The sequence below is a fragment of the Pristiophorus japonicus genome, chromosome 18 (assembly GCF_044704955.1).
Source record: "Pristiophorus japonicus isolate sPriJap1 chromosome 18, sPriJap1.hap1, whole genome shotgun sequence".
NCBI lineage: Eukaryota > Metazoa > Chordata > Chondrichthyes > Pristiophoridae > Pristiophorus > Pristiophorus japonicus.
This window is the reverse complement of record NC_091994.1, coordinates 100,208,381-100,234,608: the sequence shown is the minus strand read 5'-3', so window position 1 is coordinate 100,234,608 and position 26,228 is coordinate 100,208,381. Positions and strand designations below refer to the sequence as shown.

The window sequence follows — 26,228 nt, the reverse complement described above, 5'->3', positions numbered from 1 at the left end:
CAGTGGTGATGTCGCACTTTACCAGGGAAGCTTTGAGGGTGTCCTCGTAACGTTTCCTTTGCCTACCTTTGGCTCGTTTACCAGGACGGAGCTCCGCATAAAGCATTTGCTTAGGGAGTCTCGTAGTCACAGCACAGCGGCAGGCTGTTCGGGCCAACAGGTCCGTGCCAGCCTCCTCCCACCCTGCATCCTCTCACCCGGTCAGTGTATCGAAGGAGAAAGTTGGGCATTGTAGATGTGACGCTGTTTCAGTAGATCCAGTGAACTCTCTCGCTAAAGGATCTCACCTGTAACCCTTACCCCTCTCCTTCTATCAACACCCATCGACCTGATGTGCCCCACTGTTCTCCATCACCGATTCTGGGGATGGCAGGACTGTCGTGTGAGGAGAGATTGGGTCGACTAGGCCTGTATTCACTAGAGTTTAGAAGAATGAGAGGGGATCTCATTGAAATGTATAAAATTCTGACGGGGTTGGACACACTGGATGTGGGGAGGATGTTTCCCCGGGCTGGGAAATCTAGAACAAGGGATTAGTCTCAGGATATGGGGTAGGAAATTTAGGACCGAGATGATGAGAAATGTTTTCACTCAGAGGGTGATGAACCTGTGGAATTCTCTACCACAGAAGGCTGTGGAGGCCAAGTCACTGAATATATTTAAGAAGGAGATAGATAGATTTCTAGACACAAAAGGCATCAAGGGAGAAAGCGGGAATATGATGTTGAGATAGAGGATCAGCCATGATCATACTGAATGGTGGTGTAGGCTCGAAGGGCCGAATGGCCTACTACTGCTCCTATTTTCTATCTTCGATAAGCATTCAACATTCCTGGGTTTCTCTTTAGCTCAGTAGGGGCTGTTGGCCAGTTTTCAGCCATTCTGTACCTGTTCCAAAACATTATGGGGTGAAGTCAGAGTAGGTGGGGGAGGGTGTGTGGTGGTCACGAGGTAGGTGTGCGATGGGAGGCCAATGCGCTAGCACCCATTTTGCGCTATTGCTGAAGACCAATTTCAACCCCATATGCCTCTCTCCGCGTGGCAAAGCACCGATCTACACGATTCATCCAATGTCACAGTGCTCAGTAAATCTTAAAGAAGGCGTTTCAATCTTTTACTGTTACATGAAAGAAAAAAAAAAGACTTGCATTTCTATAGCACCTTTCACAACCTCAGGACATCCCAAAGCGCTTTACAGCCAATGAAGTACATAGAAACATAGAAAATAGGTGCAGGAGTAGGCCATTCGGCCATTCGAGCCTGCACCACTATTCAATAAGATCATGGCTGATCATTCCCTCAGTACCCCTTTCCTGCTTTCCCTCCATACCCCTTGATCCCTTTAGCCGTAAGGGCCATATCTAACTCCCTCTTGAATATATCCAATGAACTGGCATCAACAACTCTCTGCAGTAGGGAAGAAGTTTCTCCTCCTCTCAGTCCTAAATGGCTTCCCACTTATCCTTAGACTGTATAGCCGGTTCTGGACTTCCCCAACATTGGAGTGAGTGAGTGAGTGAATGGGAGTGAGTGAGTGGATGTGTGAGTGAAGTGAGTGAGTGAATGTGAATGAATGAGTGGGTGAGTGAGTGGATGAATGAGTGGGGTGAGTGAGTGAGTGAGTGAGTGGGTGAGAGTGAGTGAGTGAGTGGATGTGTGAGTGAAGTGAGTGAGTGTGAGTGAAGTGTGTGAGTGAATGTGAGTGAGTAAGTGAATGTGAATGAATGAGTGAGTGAGTGAGTGAGTGAGTGAGTGAGTGGGTGGGTGAGTGAGTGGGTGAGTGAGTGTGTGTAAGTGGGTGGGTGAGTGGGTGAATGAGTGAGTGAGTGAGTGATTGGGTGAGTGGGTGAGTGAGTGGGGTGAATGAGTGAGTGAGTGAGTGAGTGAGTGGGTGGGTGAGTGAGTGAGTGGGTGGATGGTTGAGTGAGTGGGTGGGTGGGTGAGTGAGTGAGTGTGGGAGAATGAGTGAGTGGGTGAGTGAGTGAGTGAGTGGGTGGGTGAATCTGTGCGTGAGTGGGTGAGTGAGTGAGTGAATGAGTGTGAGTGTGAGTGTGAGTGTGTGGGTGTGAGTGGGTGAGTGGGTGAGTGTGAGTGGGTGTGAGTGTGAGTGTGAGTGTGAGTGGATGGGTGAGTGAGTGTGAGTGGGTGGGTGCGTGAGTGAGTGGGTGAATGAGTGAGTGAGTGAGTGATTGGGTGAGTGGGTGAATGAGTGAGTGGGTGGGTGAGTGAGTGTGTGGGTGAGTGAGTGGGTGAATGATTGAGTGTGAGTGTGAGTGTGTTGGTGAGTGAGTGAGTGAGTGAGTGAGTGAGTGAGTGAGTGAATGAATGTGTACTTTTGAACTGGAGTTACTGTTGTTAGCACAAACCGATTTGGCACTGCTAGGTCCCACAAACAGCAATGAGATAATGACCACTCACTTGTTTTTTAGTGATGTTTATTGAAGGATAAATATTGGCCAGGACCCCTGCTCTTCAAACAATGCCACGGGATCTTTTAAGCCCACCTGAGAGAGCAGCCGGGGCCTCGGTTTAATGTCTCACCTAAAAGGCATGCTTTCCAGTGGGAGTTAGAGTGAGAAACCCAAATAACTTTCCTCCCTACCTTCTCTTCCTAGCCCAAGGGTGCTGAGGCCAACTGTAGTATCTCAACATCTGGTTTAGGAACTGAGCCTGACACTGCTATCATCTGTCTGGCTCTGTACTTCACTGGGATGCACATCCGAACTGAGCCAATGGGGAGGGGCGCAGGTAAGGAGGGCCGAGGGATAGGCAGAGGCGCGGGTTGTGTGGTGTGCGGGGTGTGGGGTGCGGGGTGTGGGGTATGAGGGGTGTGGGTATGGGGGGTGTGGGGTATGGGGGGTGTGGGGTATGGGGGGTGTGGGGGTGAGGTATGGGGGGGTGGGGGATGGGGGGTATGGGGTATAGAAACATACATTCGGCCCTTCTAGCCTGCACCGCCATACAATGAGTTCATGGCTGAACATGCAACTTCAGTACCCTATTCCTGCTTTCTCGCCATACCCCTTGATCCCCCTAGTTGTAAGGACTTCATCTAACTCCTTTTTGAATATATTTAGTGAATTGGCCTCAACAACTTTCTGTGGTAGAGAATTCCACAGGTTCACCACTCTCTGGGTGAAGAAGTTTCTCCTCATCTCGGTCCTAAATGGCTTACCCCTTATCCTTAGACTGTGTCCCCTGGTTCTGGACTTTCCCAACATTGGGAACATTCTTCCTGCATCTAACCTGTCTGAACCCATCAGAATTGTAAACGTTTCTATGAGGTCCCCTCTCACTCTTCTGAACTCCAGTGAATACAAGCCCAGTTGATCCAGTCTTTCTTGATAGGTCAGTCCCGCCATCCCGGGAATCAATCTGGTGAACCTTCGCTGCACTCCCTCAATAGCAAGAATGTCCTTCCTGAAGTTAGGAGTCCAAAACTGTACACAATACTCCAGATGTGGCCTCACCAAGGCCCTGTACAACTGTAGCAACACCTCCCTGCCTCTGTACTCAAATCCCCTCGCTATGAAGGCCAACATGCCATTTGCTTTCTTAACCGCCTGCTGTACCTGCATGCCAACCTTCAATGACTGATGTACCATGACACCCAGGTCTCGTTGCACCTCCCCTTTTCCTAATCTGTCACCATTCAGATTATAGTCTGTCTCTCTGTTTTTACCACCAAAGTGGATAACCTCACATTTATCCACATTATACTTCATCTGCCATGCATTTGCCCACTCACCTAACCTATCCAAGTCACTCTGCAGCCTCATAGCATCCTCCTCGCAGCTCACACTGCCACCCAACTTAGTGTCATCCGCAAATTTGGAGATGCTACATTTAATCCCCTCGTCTAAATCATTAATGTACTGTGTAAACAGCTGGGGCCCCAGCACAGAACCTTGCGGTACCCCACTAGTCACTGCCTGCCATTCTGAAAAGTACCCATTTACTCCTACTCTTTGCTTCCTGTCTGACAACCAGTTCTCAATCCATGTCAGCACACTACCCCCAATCCCATGTGCTTTAACTTTGCACATCAATCTCTTGTGTGGAACCTTGTCGAAAGCCTTCTGAAAGTCCAAATATACCACATCAACTGGTTCTCCCTTGTCCACTCTACTGGAAACATCCTCAAAAAATTCCAGAAGATTTGTTAAGCATGATCCCTTTCACAAATCCATGCTGACTTGGACCTATCATGTCACCTCTTTCCAAATGCGCTGCTATGACATCCTTAATAATTGATTCCATCATTTTACCCACTACTGAGGTCAGGCTGACCGGTCTATAATTCCCTGTTTTCTCTCTCCCTCCTTTTTTTAAAAAGTGGGGTTACATTGGCTACCCTCCACTCCATAGGAACTGATCCAGAGTCAATGGAATGTTGGAAAATGACTGTCAATGCATCCGCTATTTCCAAGACCACCTCCTTAATACTCTGGGATGCAGTTCATCAGGCCCTGGGGATTTATCGGCCTTCAATCCCATCAATTTCCCCAACACAATTTCCCGACTAATAAAGATTTCCCTCAGTTCCTCCTCCTTACTAGACCCTCTGGCCCCTTTTATATCCGGAAGGTTGTTTGTGTCCTCCTCAGTGAATACCGAACCAAAGTACTTGTTCAATTGGTCTGCCATTTCTTTGTTCCCCGTTATGACTTCCCCTGATTCTGACTGCAGGGGACCTACATTTGTCTTTACTAATCTTTTTCTCTTTACATATCTATAGAAACTTTCGCAATCCATTTTAATGTTCCCTGCAAGCTTCTTCTCGTACTCCATTTTCCCTGCCCTAATCAAACCCTTTGTCCTCTGCTGAGTTCTAAATTTCTCCCAGTCCCCGGGTTCGCTGCTATTTCTGGCCAATTTGTATGCCACTTCCTTGGCTTTAATACTATCCCTAATTACCCTAGATAGCCACGGTTGAGCCACCTTCCCTTTTTTATTTTTACGCCAGACAGGAATGTACAATTGTTGTAGTTCATCCATGCGGTCTCTAAATGTCTGCCATTGCCCATCCACAGTCAACCCCTTAAGTATCATTCGCCAATCTATCCTAGCCTATTCACGCCTCATACCTTCAAAGTTACCCTTCTTTAAGTTCTGGACCATGGTCTCTGAATTAACTGTTTCATTCTCCATCCTAATACAGAATTCCACCATATTATGGTCACTCTTCCCCAAGGGGCCTCGCACAACGAGATTGCTAATTAATCCTCTCTCATTACACAACACCCAGTCTAAGATGGCCTTCCCCCTAGATTGTTCCTCGACATATTGGTCTAGAAAACCATCCCTTATGCACTCCAGGAAATCCTCCTCCACCGTATTGCTTCCAGTCACCTAGTATGGGGTATGGGGGGTGTGGGATATGGGGGGTGTGGGATATGGGGGGGTGTGGGATATGGGGGTGTGTGGGATATAGGGGGTGTGGGATATGGGGGGGTGAGGATATGGGGGGGTGTGGGATATGGGGGGGTGTGGGATATGGGGGGGTGTGGGATATGGGGGGTGTGGGATATGGGGGGATGAGATATGGGGGGTGTGGGATATGGGGTGTGTGGGATATGGGGGGTGTGGGGTATGGGGGGTGTGTGGGGTGCAGGGTGTAGGTGCGGAGTGTGAGGTGCAGGATACAAGGGGTGTGGGTAGTGTGGGGAATGCAGTTATGGAGAGTCAGCTGTCTGTAAATTCCAATGCAGAAGAGTTGAGTCGAGGTGAGTGTGAAAGCGGGAGAAGAGAGAATGAGCTCAAACATCCTGGCAAGTGACAGCGACCACAATCCCCCTCCCCGAATGTTGTGATTGTGTCACTAGTCCGGGGTGCCGGTGTTAACAAGGTATAAAATCCCAATGTGACGAGAGTGCAAGGGATCTGGGCAAGGAGTGATTAAATATTAGCGATTAGCTCTGTGTATCTGAAGGTCTGGGTTTAAGGTCAAAGCACAGATTGGAATCTCCTTTCTTGTGGGATTAAAGGTCTGTTTATAGTAACTGGAAACAGTGTGAAGGGACTCAGGCTTTGAGCACAGGACGAGAGATATAAATGACACGGCACAATGTAAACTTTATTAAGGGACTGAAGGAAGAGGAAATGCAAGGGACAATAATCATTGGGACAGGCAGGAATTGAGACAGCTTTCTTTCATTCATTCTGCCCAAAACATGCACAAGAGCAACAACTACTGCATCATTAATGTAAAGAAAGATCCAATGGTGCCTCGCAAAAAGGCACAAGCAAAACGGTTGGTGAGCCAGGAAGGGAGAGTTTAGGAGGGGTGGTCAGAAGCTGGGCCAAAGAGATGGGGTTTGCAAAGATTTTTAGAGGGCAGAGTTCATGTGTGTGTAAGACAGGATTGTCAAACCTGTAGCCGACAGTCGCTGCTGTACTTGCACACGGGCAATGGCCCATTGGCTGTGCTGAAAGGCTATTGGCTCCTGTGGAACTGAACCCCAATGTGGGCTCACACTGTCTTACTGTGCACTGACAGCGTGTTGGTGTGTGTTCACACTGGCTGGTGTATTCTCACACTGGTTAGTGTATTCTCACACTAGCTGGTGTATTCTCACACTGGCTGGTGTATTGTCACACTGGTTAGTGTATTCTCACACTGGCTGGTGTATTCTCACACTAGCTGGTGTATTCTCACACTAGCTGGTGTATTCTCACACTGGCTGGTGTATTCTCACACTGGTTAGTGTGTTCTCACACTGGCTCATGTATTCTCACACTGGTTAGTGTATTTTTACACTGGTTGGTGTATTCTCACACTGGTTAGTATGTGTTCACACTGGTTGGTCTGTGCTCAATACAGTGTGAGCAGACACCAACTCGAGTCCAAATGAAGAACCTTCTGAAACAGATCCAATTAAAGTCTGAAAGTACAAGTGTGGTCAGCTGACACAGCCTGAATCTGGCCTGCGATCAGCGTCCCCGAGTCCCTTCTGAATCAACATCAATTTATAGTAGGTTCATTGAGGGAAACAATGGCAACACCCAGTGTAGTGAGGAACTGGTTCCAATTAGAATGAAATCGAGTGTTACTGTATATTCGTCTTGGCCGAGCTCCATCAGCACCAACATATTCATTCTTTAATTCAAACCATTTTCCATGTCTCTCTGGTAGAGTTTCTGTTGGAAGTAGTTGCTAAAGAAATAATGAGCTACTTTTCAGTTTCGGTTTGCTGTCAGTAAGCAGATGGAAAAATAGCAGTGTTTGGCGTGCCCAGCACACTCGAAGCGTCACACTGCAACATGTCAAAAGGCCAGTTAGTTCCTGCTGAGGTCATTTAGAGCTTAATTGCCTTTGCGGAGGGAAGTTTGCTATCACCTGGCAATCTGCAAACTTCCCTCTCCAACAATTAAGCTCCAATTGACTTTGGGGTCTTTACGTTAAAAACACTTTTCGCCCTTAAAGGCACAGGCGATATTAAACACTGCCTTAGCAGCAGAATAATACATTGCATGTCACATGTTGTAACACCCCTGTTATAAACAGGTAGCATAATGTGATTTATCATGAGCAGTGTCACGGGGGGATCTGTTAGTCACAATAAACAAGTTAGAGTCTGAGGGATCTCAGCCTCATCCACTCTTGGGTCCGGTACAGCCCATGAGCACAGCTGGATGTAAAATGAAACTCCATCTACTTCTGCCAACCTCACAAGAACATCTCTTACAGCAGCAGTCTGGCATTTTTCCATTTCCGTCATCAACCATCCCTAAACATTACCAACTTGTGTCAAATTCCAGGCAGTTGTGTGCTGTCGGTCCAAGCCCACTAGGAACTGGGTCTTCAGTTATTGTCACACATTCATCGGTCTATTCATGGGATGTAAGTCATCTGAACCCGTTGACCCTCTCTGTATTGATCTCAGTGTGTTGGAGTCTCATGGTGAGAATCTGCACTGAGCAACCCACAGGGACTGAGCTGGGAGCACAGGAGCAGGAGGAGGCCATTCAGCCCCTCGAGCCTGTTCTGCTTTCAATGAGATCCTAACTCCACCCACCCGTCTTGGCCCCTCATCCTTTTATACCCATGGCTAGCGAAAATCTACTGATCTCAGATTTAAAGTTACTAATTGATTTAGCATCTACTGCTTTCTATCGGAGATAGTTCCACACTGCCACCACCCCTTGCGCGAAGAAGTGATGCTGAACTTCTCTCCTGAATGGCCTGCCTCTGATTTTAAGGTTATGTATCCTTGTCCGAGACTCCTCACCGACGGAAAAAGTTTTGCTCTCTCGACCCTATCAAAATCCAAAAATCCTCAATCAAATCACCACTTAACCTTTCATATTCCAGGGTATACAAGCCTTGTTGATGTAATCTCTCCTCATAATCTAACCCATGATCCCTGGTAAGTACCATAAATACAGACACTGCACTCAATAAAGAGCAAAGCCCATGACCGGTATCCAGTGTGCTAGAGTCTTCCGGGATTGCGTCACACTGTCTTCTGCTCCAACTCACTCCGACTTCCCTCAATCCTCCCTTCTCCACTCACAATCTACAGGCCTTAAAAACCCAAACCTGGTGATCCTCAAACCATGACGTCTGGATTTACCTCGCCTTCCCCTCACCTACTCTTTTCAACCTCGGAGGAGTCCTGCACCCTCGGCCTTAGCCCCTCTGCCCGGGTTTCTTCATTTTAAAACATCATTGGAAAGGGGGAAAAAGCTACTTCTCACTCGAGAGAGATAATCTTGTTCTTTTTTAAAACTTTTTTCAATCTCCTCTTTCTTCCACTGAAAAGGTTGAGCCCTCATTGGTCTGCATTTTACCCAATGACTGCAGAGAACAAGTATGGGTCGCCCAGCAACAGTATTATGGGTTCCACCCACGCTTGATTTCAGGGGTCCAACTCTGGGATCCAATAACGGTGATGGTGAAGATCTGAACTGTTGGTGAGGAAGATACCTTCATTGAACCTAATGCACCACCCTTATATAAAACAACCCACTCTCATAAACCACTTACTCATGAGAATTAAAGAAAGACTTGCACTTCCTCAGAACATCCCAAAGCACTTTACAGCCAATGACGTACTTCAGAAGTGTAGTCATTGTTGTAATGTGGGAAGTGCGGTGGCCATTTTGCGCACAGCAAGCTCCTACAAACAGCAATGAGGTAATGACCAGAGAATCTGTTTTTTTTAGTGGTGTTGATTGTGGGATAGAAATTGGCCGGGGCACTGGGGAGAACTTTCGTGCTCTTCTTCAAAATAATGTGATTTGTTGCATCCACACGAGAGGGCAGAGGGGGCCTCGGTTTAACGGCTCATCCAAAGGTCAGCACCTCTGACAGTGCAGTGGACGGCTCCCTCAGTACTGCACCAATGCCAACAGTGGGCCTTTAAACGTGCCAACAAAAAAATTCAATTTCTCCAACATTAACATCCCTTTTGGGTCGCTTCTCGGCCTTTTGGCTAAGATCATGCGTAACTGACCTGACAGGGGAGTAACCACCATAACCCCAAGGTGGTTCTCCCTGGATCAGGAAGGTATATGCTTGCTTTTTTGGAAATAGGAGGTGGGTGGGGTGGCTTGACCCATCCACCTCCACGGAGGTGTGTGGGGGACCTGACCCATCCACCTCCATGGCACGAACCTGGTATTGCAGTACTTCCAGAAACGGTGCAGTGGCTCTAGGCCTTTTGGCTAAGAGCATTGGCGCAGAGTGATCCTTGAATGGGCCCAAGGTGACCTCTGGCGTTTGTGATTTGACAAAGAATTGGAACAATTGGCTACGAATTTAAAAAAAAAAACAAAAAAAACATCCCTTTTGGCTAAGATCAAGTGTAGTATCTGTTCTTATCAGTTTAATATCCCCTATGGGGACATGATATTGAATTGATTTTTGGACAGGGAGCTGGATCAGGGGCTTGCCCCGTCCACTCCATGCACCGACCTGGTATTGCAATATTTCCAGGAACGGTGCAACTTCGCCTCTCGGCCTTTTGGCCTAAGATCAAACACATTGGCGCAAAGTGATCTTTGGCGTTAGAGTTGATCTGGAACGAAATTGGATTAAAAAAAAACATCCCTCGATTAGAGGAGTTCACAATTTCCTCGCTCTCCCCTTTGACAAACCAGATAAAACACGTGGTGTTTGTTGCTTAAATAAAGGATAAGGAGCTTTGGAAAAAGTTAATTCTCAAGGTGCAGTATCCTTTTCAGACTGACATTCCGAGAATTTCACAAATTCACATTCAATCACTGTCCGCAGTTACCCTTTAACTGGACTTGTCATGTTTGCAATCAGCCACTGGTACTGGAGGAAAGCAACTGAACTTAGGTTCAAATTCCAAAGAACTGGGCTGGGGGGAGGGGACCTTGAGTGGAGACCAAAGGCCCAAAATTGATGGCCTTGCCGCCGACATTCCTCTTGAAGGTGCGCCCAGTGCCACTTTCCATTTGGGCTGGAGCGAGAGGGAGGGGAGAGCCGCCGGGAACCGCCCGCTAAGTGCCGCAACTGACCTCCCGCCCGCCGAGATGCCAATTGACGGGGAAGGACCGCTGGCTGGAGGCAGTGAGTATGAAGAGCTGATATAAAAGATTAGTAAACATTTTTAAAATGTTTTCTTTACAGCGACTTACCTGGATGGGGTCCCCTGAAGGTGTTTTTTTTTTTTGATGATTTTCCTTTTCAGGTCTTCGACCGTCGGTGGGCCCGACTCCATCCTCGGCGGCACTTGGGCGGCAAGTGCCTTTGCCGCCGAGATTGGGAGCTCCCGCCGGCTGCCGCCAAGATTAGCGCCGTAAGTCCCTTGTTTGCCGCCCTTTCAAGGATCTTTTTGACGAAAACCCTGCCCAAAGTAGCGTCAGGCACCTCGGCGGCCATCGGCGGTCCTCTGGGCGGCACTTGGGCGGGCGGGGGCCTTCACCAATTTTGGCCTCCAAGAGTCTCAGTCTGCTCCACTTTGTTCTATGATCTCATGGAACTTGCCGACTTTTAATATGAAGTGCTCTTAAGGCCGTTCTTTGTCCAATAAACTAAATAGTTGATCTTAGTCACGAGCTTCAACCCTCTGAGCTCTGCCGCACATTGGCAACCCCCGATCTGCAGCCCGTGCCTCAGTAATGAGGGCCACATCCCCAAAGTGCACGGTGAGCCAGGTCTATCTAGTCATCTCCCTGGGTGGGATATGACGAGAAGCTTCTCGTCCCTCTGATGCCCCTAGACTCCATCTCTCTCTCTAGCCATCATTGGAGCAGGAGTTGGCCATTCAGCCCCTCGAGCCATTCAACAAGTCTTTCTCCATTTTATTGATATTGCAGAGTCGTTGCTCCTCTAAACATCCGTCCCATGTCCCTCCCACGCTGTAGTTATGCTGGGCTGCACCCTTTATAATGGAATCGCAATGCCACGTTTCAAAAAATTATCATCCCGGTAATTCCATTAGCAACTTGCTAATTGTGGAGTCACAGAATGATAGAAAGCTGGAATCAAAAAGTCACATAAACATTCTCCCATTTTATTTAAATGAAGAATTTCATTCCCAGAAGAAGCCTGTAAATCAAACCCCTCCATATCCTGACAAAGACCCATCAACGTGACAATATCGCTCAACGTGGTAATATCAGCAACACTCACCTATCCAGTCAGGCCATGCACTCAATACAAGGCCATTGCCAACCTCCTGCCAAAAACGGGGGTCATTTTAACTTTGTGCGGAGAGTGTAAGGCGGGCAATAGTGAATCGGCAGCCCACTTTACACCTCACCTGATTTCTATTCCGTTGAAGAGATGTAAAACGGGCTGCTGATTGGCTGTCACCAGTCTTACCCAATCGCACAAAGTCAAAATGGCCCCAATGCTTTTTTGCTGTTGGGATTGGATAGGTTAGATGCAGGAAGAATGTTCCTGATGTTGGGGAAGTCTAGAACCAGGAGTCACAGTCTAAGGATAAGGGGTAAACCATTTAGGACCGAGATGAGGAGAAACTTTTTCACTCAGAGAATTGTGAGCATGTGGAATTCTCTACCACAGAAAGTTGTTGAGGCCAGTTCGTTAGATATATTCAAAAGGGAGTTAGATGTGGCCTTTATGGCTAAAGGGATCAAGGGTTATGGAGAGAAAGCAGGAATGGGGTACTGAAGTTGCATGATCAGCCATGATCATATTGAATGGTGGTGCAGGCTCAAAGGGCTGAATGGCCTACTCCTGCACCTATTTTCTATGTTCCTATGTATTAGATGGGCCTGTTTCGCATTCACTGCACACTTACTGTAACTTGCAGACTACACGTTGGCCTGAGGGACAGGCTTAACAAATTAGCACCCTTTAAGTTTACAGAGGCAGATTCTATTGTAAATGTGAACATTGGAATTTATAATGGGAATATAGAAATAAGGGCACAATGTATGGCTGAGAAATTTGGTCACGCCATTTCTGGGCGTGGGGGGGGGGGGGGGGGAGAAGCGCCGGCTACGATCCCTGTGCCTAAATGGTGCAGCCCGAAGCTCTAGCAATATTGGGCCTCAGGCCTTGTTTCGATGGAGCTGCGGGGAGTGAGAGGCAGCGCGCCCCACCAAACGTGTTTGAAGATCGGGTCGCTGTGACGCTAGTGGTGGCCCACAGGAAGGGGGGGGTGATTGGGGAGGGAGCAACTTACGCCCGTGTGCCCTGGTTCTGTTATCTCCCACCCTCTAACCCCACTTCACCCGAGGACTGCACTTCAGCGTAACTCGCCCGTACAAAGCCACGGGAGACCGACTCATATTATACGACGTCCTTTAAATATTATTGCTCCTACTACAACCTGCATGTATATGGTGCCATTAACGCAGTGAACCGTCCCAAGGAGCTTATTCCGCGCCGTATTGGCCGTTGATTAAATTTACATTCCCAATAAATGCGTCATCCTGAATCCCAACAAGAATGTATTTTATATAAACGGATCCCACATGATTTAGGAAGAGAATATCTTCAAATATGTCAGAAATTTACCGATTCATTGCGGGTAAAAGCAGCTGTTCGCTGGCAGTAACAAAGTCACGATTCCTTCCCTTCCAACAAAACATCTGGGCTCACTTAGCCAAAGTAAATCCCCAACAGCCACGGAAATATGTGAAAAGGGAAAGCTTTGTGGCTGAGCTCTATCTGCAATCAAGTTAAGCTCTGTAAACCCCGCAATATTTTTACACTTTCAGATATTTGGCCGGTTGACACAGTGTCGTTTATGTTTTAAAGTGATCTGCTGTTTGATAAGATGGTTATTTCTCTACTGAGTCACGCAGACAGGCCTCAGCCCAGACTGTGAGAGGTTAGCTGATCTCACGCAGGGCAGCGAGCGAGCCTTTGGCCCAGTGGTAGCATCCCCGCCTCTGAGCCAGAAGCTGCAGGGTTCAAACCTCATCTCCAAACCTCCAGGAATTGACGATTCATCTCCAAGACACTGCTGTGAGCAAGACCCAAGAGGAAAATCATATGGGGCATTAAAAAAGATTTCTTTAAAGATTTTCTTTGAACACCTATATTAGTTATAAAAGTATGGGAAAAAAGGAAAAAATATGGGACTGACTGTTGTAATGTATTTTCTTCAAGGGTTCTTTGCTTAAGGATTCATAGCAACACATTGCTATTACGAACGAGTTGGTTTATTAACAAAGGTTTAACAATCACATTACACATTGCCAGTGCAACATAAGGAGCGCGCGGCAGATCAGCCCCACCCACCCCTTCCCTCGATGAATGTCTGTCCCACCTGTAACAGGGTCTGTGGCTCTCGTATTGGACTGTTCAGCCACCAAAGAACTCACTTTGGGAGTGGAAGCAAGTCTTCCTCGATTCCGAGGGGCTGCCTATGATGATGATGATGACATGACCAATTCATCCACCAGGCTCACAACCGCATGCCCCATTGTTGATGACCTAGACCCAACTGGCTGGGGTTTTATTGAGTCTTGTGAACATCACGTGACTGGCTAAGCCACTCACAATTCACAGCTCTACAAACCTGTGAGCATGCACACATTACAACCGTGATAAAGGAATCCAATCGGGTACTGAAGAGTCTACTCGTTTTCTGATTGGCTGCAGGAAGGCAGGGCACCGTTGTCAGACGACCAATGACATGAGAATGGGGGGAGCGGGGGTTGGAGGCAGGAGGTCATGTGATGAAATCTCCAGGAATATGTCCAACCAGAGTTGGCAGCCCTAAGTCCCGGCAAGTGGAGACCAGGAGCTCTGGTTCTGAATATTGCATTGATGTCCAGTGGGACACTCCCGTCCCCCCTAATTGGGGGAGGGGGAGGGGGAGGGGGGGGGGCCTGACCCGGGGGCATGCAAATGAGGCCCAAGAGTTAAAATTGACCAAGCCTTGCGCTGGTGGCATCAGAGGGGGGAGAGCTGTTGCATCCACCGGCCCAATTCCCACCCCGAGTTAAAAGCCGTCAGCATTCAGCGAAAGAGAAAACTGGGGGAAATCTCCCACTACAGGCACAACTCAGACCCCCTCCCCCCATTCTGTGAAAACAGGTGCAGGATGTTCACAGAACTGGCCAGAATTCCGAAACGTCTCCCCATTGTTTCAGAGAATCCTATATTTGGCTACCTGTGGTGTGTCATTGTCTGACTCTAAAACTGTGTCAGACTATCAGGGTCCGAGCAGTGGCCGAGACTCAGAGTCACACAACAGACGCTTCTTGTTTCACCGGACACACACACGGCCTATAAACAAACAGAGGCCCAGGAAAACAATGCGGATCTATCAGTGGAATTCCAGCTACCCAGATTCCTGTCACATGTCAGTTTGCAGACTTGCAGGCTGAAGAAGCTGGGGTTGTTCTCCTTAGAGCAGAGAAGGTTGAGAGGAGATTTGATAGAGGTGTTCAAAATCACGAGGCAGAGTAGATAGAGAGAAACTGTTCCTATTGGCGGAAGGATCGCGGCCCAGAAGACACAGATTTAAGGTATTTGGCAGCAGAACCAAAGGCGACATGAGAGAAAACTTTTTTACACAGCGAGTGGTTAGAATCTGGAATGCGCTGCCGGAAAGGGTGGTGGAGGCAGACTCAATCATGGCTTTCAAAAGGGAATTGGATAAGTACCTGAAGGAAAAAAAATTGCAGGACTACGGGGAAAGGGCGGGAGAGTGGGAAACATAGAAACATAGAAAATAGGTGCAGGAGTAGGCCATTCAGCCCTTTGAGCCTGCACCGCCATTCAATAAGATCATGGCTGATCATTCCTTCAGTACCCCTTTCCTGCTTTCTCTCCATACCCTTGATCCCCTTAACCGTACGGGCCATATCTAACTCCTCCAGAGAGCCGGCATGGGCTCGATGGGCCGAATGGCCTCCTTCTGTGCTGTAACCATTATGTACTTGTCCTTGATAAAGGGTGATCCCTGATTCAACTCATTCCTGAATGAAACTGGTTGTTAAACAGAGCGTGCTGGTTGTTCCATACGAGTGATCAAACTACTGCACTCCGTATCTCCGTAATCTCCTCCAGCCCTACAACCCTCTGAGATCTTGCGCAGTCCTGATTTCCTGCGCTCCACCATTGACGGCCGTGCCTTCAGCTGCCGAGGCTCCAAGCTCTGGAATATCCTCCCTAAACCCCTCTGCCTCTCTACCTCTCTACCTCTCTCACGTCCTTTAATTCGCTCCTTAAAACCTACCTCTTTGACCAAGCTTTTGGTCATCTGTCCATATATCTCCTTATGTCGCTTGGTGTCAAATGTTGTTTGATTATGCTCCTGTGAAGCATCTTGGAACGTTTTACTATATTAAAGATCCCACTCCAGGGATTTGAGCTCAAAAAACTCTAGGCTGACACTCCATTGCAGTGCTGAGGGCTGCTCTATCGGATGTGCCATGTTTCAAATGAGACGTTAAACCGGGGCCCCAGCTGCCCTCTCAGGTGGACATAAAAGATCGCATGGCACTATTTCAAAGAAGAGCAGGGGAGTTATCCCGGAGTCCTGGCCAATATTTATTCCTTAATCAACATCACAAAAAATAGATCATTTGGTCATCATCACATTGCTGTTTGTGGGAGCTTGCTTACGCTGCGTTTCCCACATTACAACAGTGACGACACTCCAAAAGTACTTCATTGGCTGTAAAGTGCTTTGAGATGGCCGGTGGTCGTGAAAGGCGCTATATAAATGCAAGTCTTTCTTTCTATATAAATGCAAGTTGTTGTTGTACACATCCGGTATCCGCAGCAAAATTCTCATTGGGCACCGGCTTTGTTAGAAAGACTCGCAATGATATAGCGTCACCAAGAAAGGTGCCACAGCTGAAAGAATTGCTCTGTAGTGCTGTGACTGCTGGTATGTGGGCAAGTACAGCAACCATTTTGCACACAACAAGATCCAACAGACAGTAAGGATGTGAATGAGCAGTTGATCTACTATTGGTGGTGTGAGTTGAGGGAACAGTGGGGTCCAGGACACGATTTACCCTGATTCAGGTTAAATTGTTAAGGGTGTTGAGAGCAGAATGCAGGCCGACTGTCAATGCCCCGCCCCTTCCCCGTCACCGTCAATGGCAAAACTTTCAGTTGTCTCAATCCCCGTCTCGGGAACTCCCTCCTAAAACTGTACTCTCTCACTTTCTTTCTCCCTGCTTTTAAATAACTTCTCAAATCCAATATCCCAAATCCACCACTTATACTGAATGCCCATTTTTACCCACCTATTCTGTCTTTCCACAAGGTGATGAAATGCAGGCTTACTGCTGTTGGATCTTATTTCTTGAGAACGATCAATGAATTGAACGGTGTGAATCGATCCCCAGTCAGATAAATAAGGGTTATTACTGTAAGAATTGGAGAATGGCAGTGATTTAATTCCAAATTGCAAGACAGAATTCCACAATAAATAACAAATAAGGCCCAGCCAAGCAAAAGGGTATGATCTTTAAATACCTCCAAATGCTCAAACCAGCTCCTTTCAAGGGCTTCCTGTGTTTCACCAACGCTCCGACTCCCACTTGATTTGTTTATCACATTTTTTTGTTTTCTTTGAAAGATGCTGAGCTGAACAAGTTAGCCCGTTAGCACAGCTGCCCTCCCAGGGTCACTCGATGACCCCAGCACATGAACAACCAGAGAAAGCATCCAATTTATGTCATATTCTGACTTCGGGTGTGCTCTTGTCATTGCGTTGCTATGGCATTGATAACAGTTCACCCTTCACCTGCTCCTCACACAATAAAGGTGCAATTTTAACCCTGATCAGCCATTTAGAACCGCCCGTGGGGCTAACCCACGCAGATCCCATTGTCTTCTCACAAGCTCCGCTCTTAACCTGCTCTTCTGAGCAGGCGGGAGAGGGTCGCCCGCTGGAAGCCAGCAGGGTCCTTGTTTAAATATGCAGATCGTTGCTCTGATGATATCATCGGGACCTGACCGAGGGAAAAAGGAAGAGAAGGAAATGATGACAGGGTTGGATGAAGAGGGGTGGGAGGAGGCTCGTGTGGAGCATTAACGCCGTCACGGACCAGTTGGGCCGTATGGCCTGTTTCTGTGCCGTAAATTCTACCTAATTCTCTTTTTCCCCTTAAAACAAAACACAACAAATCTCCCTCCCTCACCATATTCCACGACAAAGTCTCCAGCGAAACCATTATTTATGGAGGAAGTGAGTGCGGTTCCTCTGGTTACCGCCATCGTTGTAAACCAATCACCCGATTGGCTGTTGCCTGTACGTGTGGTGAGTTAATCAGCAACCCATCGGCCTCCCCAACTCGGCAGTTCATTATTTTCTCAGCACACTGTCAAGTCCACAACATTCCTTTGTTGGCCAGCCAGAATGTTTTTTAGTGCAGCGAGCAAATGAATCACTTGCCCGGTTTCATGTCCATACTCATCGTGCGAGACTATGGCCATAAATCTCCCTCGAACGTAGGCAGGCCTGGCTCGCTCAGAGAGGTCAGAAACCCAAGTATGCAGGGAATAAAGCAGCCTGGTCCCTGCAGGATAAACTCAGTAACACAAGGGGCCTACTTAAAACTGATTATAAGTCTTCTCGTAGTTCAACTGTTTAGCCCAGTGAGAGTCACCCGTGCTCAATTAGCTTATTTAGGTGTCAGCTGTGGCTCAGTGGGCAGCAACTCGCCTCTGAGTCAGAAGGTTGTGGGTTCAAGTCCCACTCCAGGGACTCAAGCACAAAAATCCAAGCCGACACTCCCAGTGCAATGCTGAGGAAGTGCTGCACTGTTGGAGGTGCCAGATGCAACATTAAACCGAGGCCCCGTCTGTCCTCTCAGGTGGACGTAAAAGATCCCTTGACACTATTTCAAAGAAGAGCAGGGGAGTTATTCCCGGTGTCCTGACCAATATTTATCCCTCAATCAACATAACAAAAACAGATTATCTGGTCATTATCACATTGCTTTTTGTGGAAGCTTGCCGTGCACAAATTGGCTGCTGCATTTCCCACATTACAACAGTGACTACACTCCAAAAGTACTTCATTGGCTGAAAAGCTCTTTGAGACATCCGGTGGTCGTGAAAGGCGCTATATAAATCCAAGTCTTTGTTTCTTTCTTTCTATTTTGAAGAGGAGCAGGGAAGTTATCCCCAGTGTGCTGACCAATATTTATCCCTCAACCAACATCATAAAATAGATTATTTGGCCATTATCACATTGCTGTTTGTGGGAGCTTACTGTGCGCAAATTGTCTGCCATGATTCCTACATTACAACAGAGACTACACTTCTAAAGTAATTAATTGGCTGTAAAGCGCTTTGGGGCATTCTGAGTTCATGAGAGGCGCTATAGAAATGCAAGTCTTTCTTTCTTTTTTTCTTAGCGATTTTCATTCCGTCAGTCTGGTGGGCGTGAATCCAGGCCAGGGCCCAGGGACAGAAGGTCAGTCTTCTAACTTACCACACCACCCAATTCCTTCCCTTCCTATCTGCCAAATTTCCTCTACTCTCACTCCCCAGTTCCTGGAGGTGCTGACTAATGCTGAGGTCCAGTTGCCATGGTTACTGGCAGCCATCTGCAACCACAGCCAAGTGCAGTGACAAGGCCACAGCAGGCCGGGAGTTCACCGCAGGAAGCTACACACTTTCAGTCCCTGAACTTGCACCACTCGCAGCTAACGGGCAGAGATTCGCAGGCTAAAAATATGCAATAGGCCCGGGTGTGCTCTGAGTGGGTGGGACAGGATTTTTAACCAGTCGGTATTGTGTCACAGTGACTGACAGTTCATCAGATAAACAAATCGGTTATCTGTGCATGGATAGGCAGGATTAAAGTGATCACCTCATCACTCCGACGTGATCACAATTGATCCAATGATTGATCCATCAGTTAGTATCACAGCCGGACTCCAGCTGTCCAGACTGGTTTTCCATTGTAATCCCCACCGCCACCCTAAATATTCCCCTTCCCCAAACCCCCACCCCCAAAGCCAAGTGTATCAACTTGGCTAATGGGCAAAACTTGCATCTGTGAGTTAAAGGTTGTACACTCACGGCCTTCAGTCCCACACTCCTGATCTTTGGGCACCCTGTGCGGAGAGGAGCGGGTAGGTCCGAGGGCCTCCTCGTAGGACTGCTCCTGGGCACGGCCAAGGGTGCCATCAGCCGGTCCAGGCAGCGGGCGGTCGAGGGGGTCGTTCAGCCCGACTGCCTGCCTCTCTTCCGCGCTTACATCCGAGCCAGGGTGTCCCTGGAGATGGAGCACGCGGTGTCCACCGGTACGCTCGCGGCCTTCCACGAGAGATGGGCGCCGGAGGGACTGGAGTGCATCATCACCCCCGGCAACCAAATTTTAATTTGATTTTATATGTTTTAAAGTTTAATTTGTTTTTATTGCCGGGTTTTTAGTGTCCCCCTCCTCTTTTATAGGGGGCACTTGTATAATTTGCCTCTCGCCGCCCTAAAAAAACTCACAAAAAATCAAAAAAAAAGGAAAAAAAAACAAAAAAAGGACACTCGTAAAATGTTTGGAGTGTCCTCCCCCTTTAATCAGGGGGGGCACTTGATTTAATTGGTTACAACCAAAAGAGTTGTACACTCACGGCCTTCCGCGAGAGGTGGGTATCAGAGGGACTGGAGTACATCATCAGCCCCGGCAACCAAATTTTAATTTGATCCATTTAATGTTAAAAGTTTAATTTGTTAATTTGTCAGTTTTAGTGCCCCCTTTAATCAAGGGGCACTTGATTATTGGTTCAATAAAATAGTTGTAAATGTACCTAAACCCACCGGCATGCTTTGTTGAAATCCTAGTGCAAGTCTGTAAAACTTTATACTGTGTAGGCCTGAGGAGAATGGGAGCCGTAAATGCGCTTTGGGTTTTAACTCCGGATATCCACATTGAATAATGCTGCTGAGCAGGCCCCTGATTTGTCGGGGGAGGGGTTAGGACGGAGATTTACACCTTTATGTTCATGTTCACTGACATAACTGACCCAAATATCGTAAGCTTTGCAAATGTCAACGGTGCAGGTTTATTATTACATCAGAATGAAATGTTATGGAATTTGTGCCCCTCCAAATATGTCTCCCAGCTGGGGTCTTGGGTAGAGTCGCCTTGACACTTGGGTTTTGTTATTTGATTCAGGGTCAATCCTGGGGCCGACAGGCTGGTTTATAATGTTCCTTGGTGCAGCCGTGTGGCTGTGTGTCCGTGTCACATAAAACCACCCAGTCCTCCAGGAATCTTCGTTAGCTCGAACTGACAAACACAGCCCAAACAGCTCCCCCCGGGACAGGACTTTAATCGAGACCTGTCCAAAAGTAACACCTTTTTTCGTAGCTGACTGTTCAAACCCCCCTCTCAATCTGAGGAGTCAACCGGCCCGCTAATAGTCCAAGTGGGGTTACCAACCCTCCAGGATTGTTCTGGAGTCTCCAGGAATTAAACATTAATCTCCAAGGCAGTGCGGCGAGCGACCTGGGAGAGCAATTATTCAAAAAATAGGGTGTTTTTTTTCCATTTTCTTTGACCACTTTTGTTTATTAGTTCCTAAAATATTGGAGATGGGGAACAAAAGGCTGTTTGACCAGGTTGTGGTGGGGGGGTGGGGGAGGGGGGGGGGGGAGGTGGAGCCGGGAGGTCATGTGTTGAAACCTCTGGGAAAAGGTTCACCCAGAGTTAGCAACCCCCAATCGTGGAGGTGAATTTCCTCAAAGCTGCTCCCGTTCCGCCATCGTAACTTGACGGGATGACGGTAACGAAATGACGGGATTTCCTCTGCACTTCCGGCAAAGCTACGGTGGCGGAAATGGGAGCAGCTCCAAGGAATTTCCCGCCCAGGACCCTGTTATGTGACCAGTCAGTTGTTCCAACCACGTCTCTGATGTTGCTCCGGAGTCAAGAGCGCAGGTTTCTTATGTAATGTCTTAACATAAAAGGACTGCATTTATATAGTCCCACAGAATGATCCCAAAGGACTTCACATGCTATGTTTTACATGTAGTGGCTGTTATATATGCAACATAGGCACCATTTTGCAACAGCAAGATCCCAAAAGAACAACAGGATGGATTACAAGCCAATCTGGTATTTTTTTCCATGGCTCTGGCTTGAGGGAGGAATGCTGGCCAGGACACCGGGAGAACTCTCGGCTTCTTCTTCCGATACTTCTGTAGGATCCGTAAATATCCAACTGAACCTTGGGTTAACATCTCATCCAAATGGTGGCAACTCCGGCAGCGCTGTACCAAAGAGCCATGTTTGGATTCGCTGCCCAGGCCGTGGAGTGGGGCCTTGAACCCACGACCTGAAACTCAAGGCCCGAGCTAAGAGTCTCGCGCAGCCGGCGGCAACCACTGGTGAATCTGTAGATGGAGGAGGTTTTTTTTTTAGTGAAACGCAACGCATTCGTGGCAGTATGGATAGAACGGCAGCCAGAACACAACCCATGGGCCTGATCCGATCCTTCAGCATCTTGTACTGGGGGGAGGTGCTAATTGTGACTGGCACTTGAGGTACAGGGGAACAATTTGAAAATTCCATTTAAACAGTCTCTTGGCAACATGACCACATCCTTCCCAAACTGCTAACAGCTTTCAATTGATATAGGATGTCAATTAAAAAGATAGTTAGAACATGACTGGAACCTTTTGATTGGCGATGACTTGCAGTTTAGAGGGAGCGCATTTTGGTTGAACTTAATGGGAGAAATTGTGAGGGGTTTTGGTACCTGTTGGCAATGTTCCTGTACTACGCACCCAGCTCTAACGGAAAGAATTCAAGGGTCAATTTCCCTCTTGCGCACTCCTCACACGAGGCCTTACGCTGGGGGCGGCACAGATCGGGAAACCGCACCCCCACCAGCCTGTGATATTTTCCGTCCGGTAAGACTAGTGGCTGGAAAACTGCGGGACGTAGAGAAGATGTTGCCACTTGTGGCGGAGACCAAAACTAGGGACCATAAGATGGTCAACAATAAATCCAGTAAGGAATTCAGGAGAAATGTCTTTATCCAGAGAGTGGTGAGAATGTGGAACTCGCTGCCACAGGGAGTGGTTGAGGCGAAGAGTATAGATGCATTTAAAGAGAAACTAGATCGGTACACGAGGGAGAAAGGAATAGAAGGATACGCTGATACAATTAGATGAAGTAAAGTTGGAGGAGGCTCATGTGGAACAGCAACACACCGTCGTAGACTGGTTGGGCCGAGTGGCCTGTTTGTGTGCTGTAAATTCTACGTTAAAAAAAACAATCTTCCCTCTTTGCCTGAGAAGAATCTCCGTGTCTCAGCCTTAGCTTCTCCTGAAATGGCTCTGGCCGAGATGAGGCATTCCCCTGGCTACTGTTACTCTGATAGCCGACTGTGCCAGGAAAGCCTGAGACTCGAGGCTTGGTCTGCGGCAAGTTGGTTGGCATGGCAGTAGAGGAGCTGCATGTGGCCTCGGTTCCCTGGTTCGGAAGGGGGAACAGTCGGCCAGGGTTTCTGTTTGCCGTTGCTATTCAGTGACCCCTGCTGGAAAGGGCACCTGTGCTGAGGTCCAGTGAGTGCAGCATTGGATTTGATTGCAACACCAACTGTCCGATCTAGGCTCACACATGAAGAATGACACCACTCGGACCAAATACTGGCGGTAGTCCAATGTTAGTGTGGGACAATACTCCAGGCGCTGGTCAAGGCCTTCTGACCAGGACGGGGAAAGATTGGAGGGAAGGCACTAGTTAAAAAATAAATGTGTATAACTATTTGTAATCCAGCTGCATTTTTCAGAATTCTTTGTTTGTTTGAAAGGTTAAGGGTCGCATTATCCACTTTCTGCTTAGTGACAGCCTCAACCAATCATCTGCCATGTTCGGTGATGTTGCCCAACAATTCTCTTCAATTCCAACCTCTGTAGAACGTCCCCCCCGCCCGCCACGACCCCATCGACAAGCTTGACATTGCGACTTCCTGTTGTCTCTCCCCCAGGGACCATTCCGTACAGCATTAGCAGTAAGTGCTAAATTCCAGGAATCCGTCCAATGTGGGCCTGTGTCTAGCGGGAACTGGAGGCAGATTTGCTGGAAGTCCCTCAGAAGCCATCGCAAGGAGGAGACACATCGGTCTCTCTCCTCCGTCCCCACTAGGTTAGAGTTAAACACAAATGTTTGGCCCAGGCTAGATTCCAGCTTATAGTTCTGAGAGTTGTGGCAGTTGGAAGGTTCAACCAGAAGAAATACAACGTCCTACCCTGGTTGAGTGCAGAGCTCATGGCCAGATCGAGTAATTTGCTGAGGTCTGTAAAATATCTCTGTTTCGCAACAGAATTGAGATATTTTTTTAGAAAAGTACCAGATTTTCACAAAAAAAATCAGATCACATATTTCTAATCAAAAGCAATGCACGTGCAGCAGGGAACGAAGGAGGCACACTGTCCATCCAGTACCACTCTGGCCATACACTGTCCATCCAGTACCACTCTGGCCATACACTGTCCATCCAGTACCACTCTGGCCATACACTGTCCATCCAGTACCACTCTGGCCATACACTGTCCATCCAGTACCATTCTGGCCATACACTGTCCATTCAGTACCACTCTGGCCATACACTGTCCATCCAGTAGCACTCTGGCCATACACTGTCCATCCAGTACCATTCTGGCCATACACTGTCCATTCAGTACCACTCTGGCCATACACTGTCCATCCAGTACCATTCTGGCCATACACTGTCCATTCAGTACCACTCTGGCCATACACTGTCCATCCAGTACCACTCTGGCCATACACTGTCCATTCAGTACCACTCTGGCCATACACTGTCCATCCAGTACCACTCTGGCCATACACTGTCCATCCAGTACCACTCTGGCCATACACTGTCCATTCAGTACCACTCTGGCCATACACTGTCCATTCATTAGCACTCTGGCCATACACTGTCCATCCAGTAGCACTCTGGCCATACGCTGTCCATCCAGCCTAACATCCCCAGCATTGAAGCACTGACCACACTCAATCAGCTTCGCTGGGCAGGCCACATGGGTCCCATGCCAGAAATGAGACTACCAAAGCAAATGCTTTATGCGGAGCTCCTTCATGGCACACGAGCCAAAGGTGGGCAGAGGAAACGTTACAAGGACACCCTCAAAGCCTCCCTGGTGAAATGCGACATCACCACTGATGCCTGGGAGACCCTGGCCGAAGACCGCCCTAGATGGAGAAAGTGCATCCGGGAGGGCGTTGAGCTCCTCGAAGCTCAACGCCGCGAGCGTGAAGAGATCAGGCGCAGGCAGCGGAAGGAGCGTGGAGGTAAATCAGTGCCACCCCCCTTCCCCCGACGAATATCTGTCCTACCTGTGACAGGGTCTGTGGCTCTCGTGTTGGACTGTTCAGCCACCAAAGAACTCACTTTAGGAGTGGAAGCAAGTCTTCCTCGATTCCGAGGGATTGCCTATGATGATGATGATGATGAGTACCAGTCTGACCATACACTGTCCATCCGGTACCACTCTGGCCATACAATGTCCATCCAACAACAACAACTTGCATTTATATAGCACCTTGAACATCGTAAAACATCCTGCGGTGCTTCACAGGAGCGTTATCAAACAAAATTTGACCCCAAGCTGCATAAGAAGATATTAGGGCAGGTGCTTGGTCAAAGAAGTAGGTTTTGAGAAGAGTCTTATAGGAGGAGAGAGAGATAGCGAGGTGGAGAGGTTAAGGGAGGGAACACACAATACCACTCTGGCCAAACACCATTCATCTCGTACCACTCTGAAAGAAAGAAAGAGAGAGAAAGAGAGAACAAAAGAAAGACAAAAATACAGACAGACAGAAAGATTTGCCTTTATAATACGCTTTCCATGGCCTAAGGACATCCTAAAGCTCTTCAGAGCCAAAGTCTAATCAGTGCTGGAGTGCATGATGAATTATTGCTCCAATTCAGCAGGTTTCACCAATCAGGTTCCAGGATTGTATTTCCTATTAAAGATATAGATCAAAAGGAGACATTCAATTAATGTCTGGCTCCAACCTGAACTTTCAAGAAGGTTGTCTAATCGCTTCAGGAGCTGGTACATTCCAATGTTTCATCCTGATCCCAAAGTAGGATTAAGCCAGATCATGAAACAAAGCTTTCAACATAAAAGATCTGTACAAATCTCCAATTTACAGTAGCAAATTAAAGCGATGCCAAGTAGCAGAGGGCTGGATGCCAGTGTAGAAGCCTGAGGTGGGCTGCTGTTCCAGTTCAATGTGTTGCTCCACTCATAGGCCACACTGAAGCAGATGTGCCGTCCTCTGACTAACCCACTGAGAGTAACCAGTGGGCCCTCCTGCCAGCCCACACTGTAACAGAGGGACAGGACCTCTTCCCAGCACTTTGCTTCTGTTAACCTGTGTTCCCCCACAGGAATATATCTCTGCATGCATTATTTCTGCAATGATCAGTCAGCACAGCAACTTTGATAAGAACATTAGTGTCAGCTGTGGCTCAGTGCGTAGCACTCTCTCGCCTCAGAATCAGAAGGTTGTGGGTCCAGGAACTTGAGCACGTAAGAAATTTAGGTGACACTCTAGTGCAGTGCTGAGGGAATGCTGCACTGTCGGAGGTGCCATCTTTCAGATGAGATGTTAAACCGAGGCCCCGTCTGCCCTCTCAGGTGCATGTAAAAGATCCCATGGCACTACTTCGAAGAAGAGCAGGGGAGATATCCCCAGTGTCCTGGTCAATATCTATCCCTCAATCAACATCACAAAATCAGGTTATCTGGTCATTATCACATTGCTGTTTATGGGAGCTTGCTGTGCACAAGTTGGCTGCTGCGTTTCCCACATTACAACAGT

The 26,228-nt window shown here is 47.9% G+C and overlaps 1 protein-coding gene and 2 pseudogenes across 3 annotated transcripts in view; 2 read left to right on the top strand and 1 right to left on the bottom strand.

The window, feature by feature from the left end:
* Positions 1-26,228, bottom strand: part of LOC139228935 (multiple epidermal growth factor-like domains protein 6) — a 487,750-nt gene that overhangs the window by 286,099 nt on the left and 175,423 nt on the right. The window lies entirely within an intron of this gene.
* Positions 9,418-9,656, top strand: LOC139229495 (U2 spliceosomal RNA; annotated as a pseudogene).
* LOC139229414 (U2 spliceosomal RNA) lies at positions 9,787-9,956 on the top strand (annotated as a pseudogene).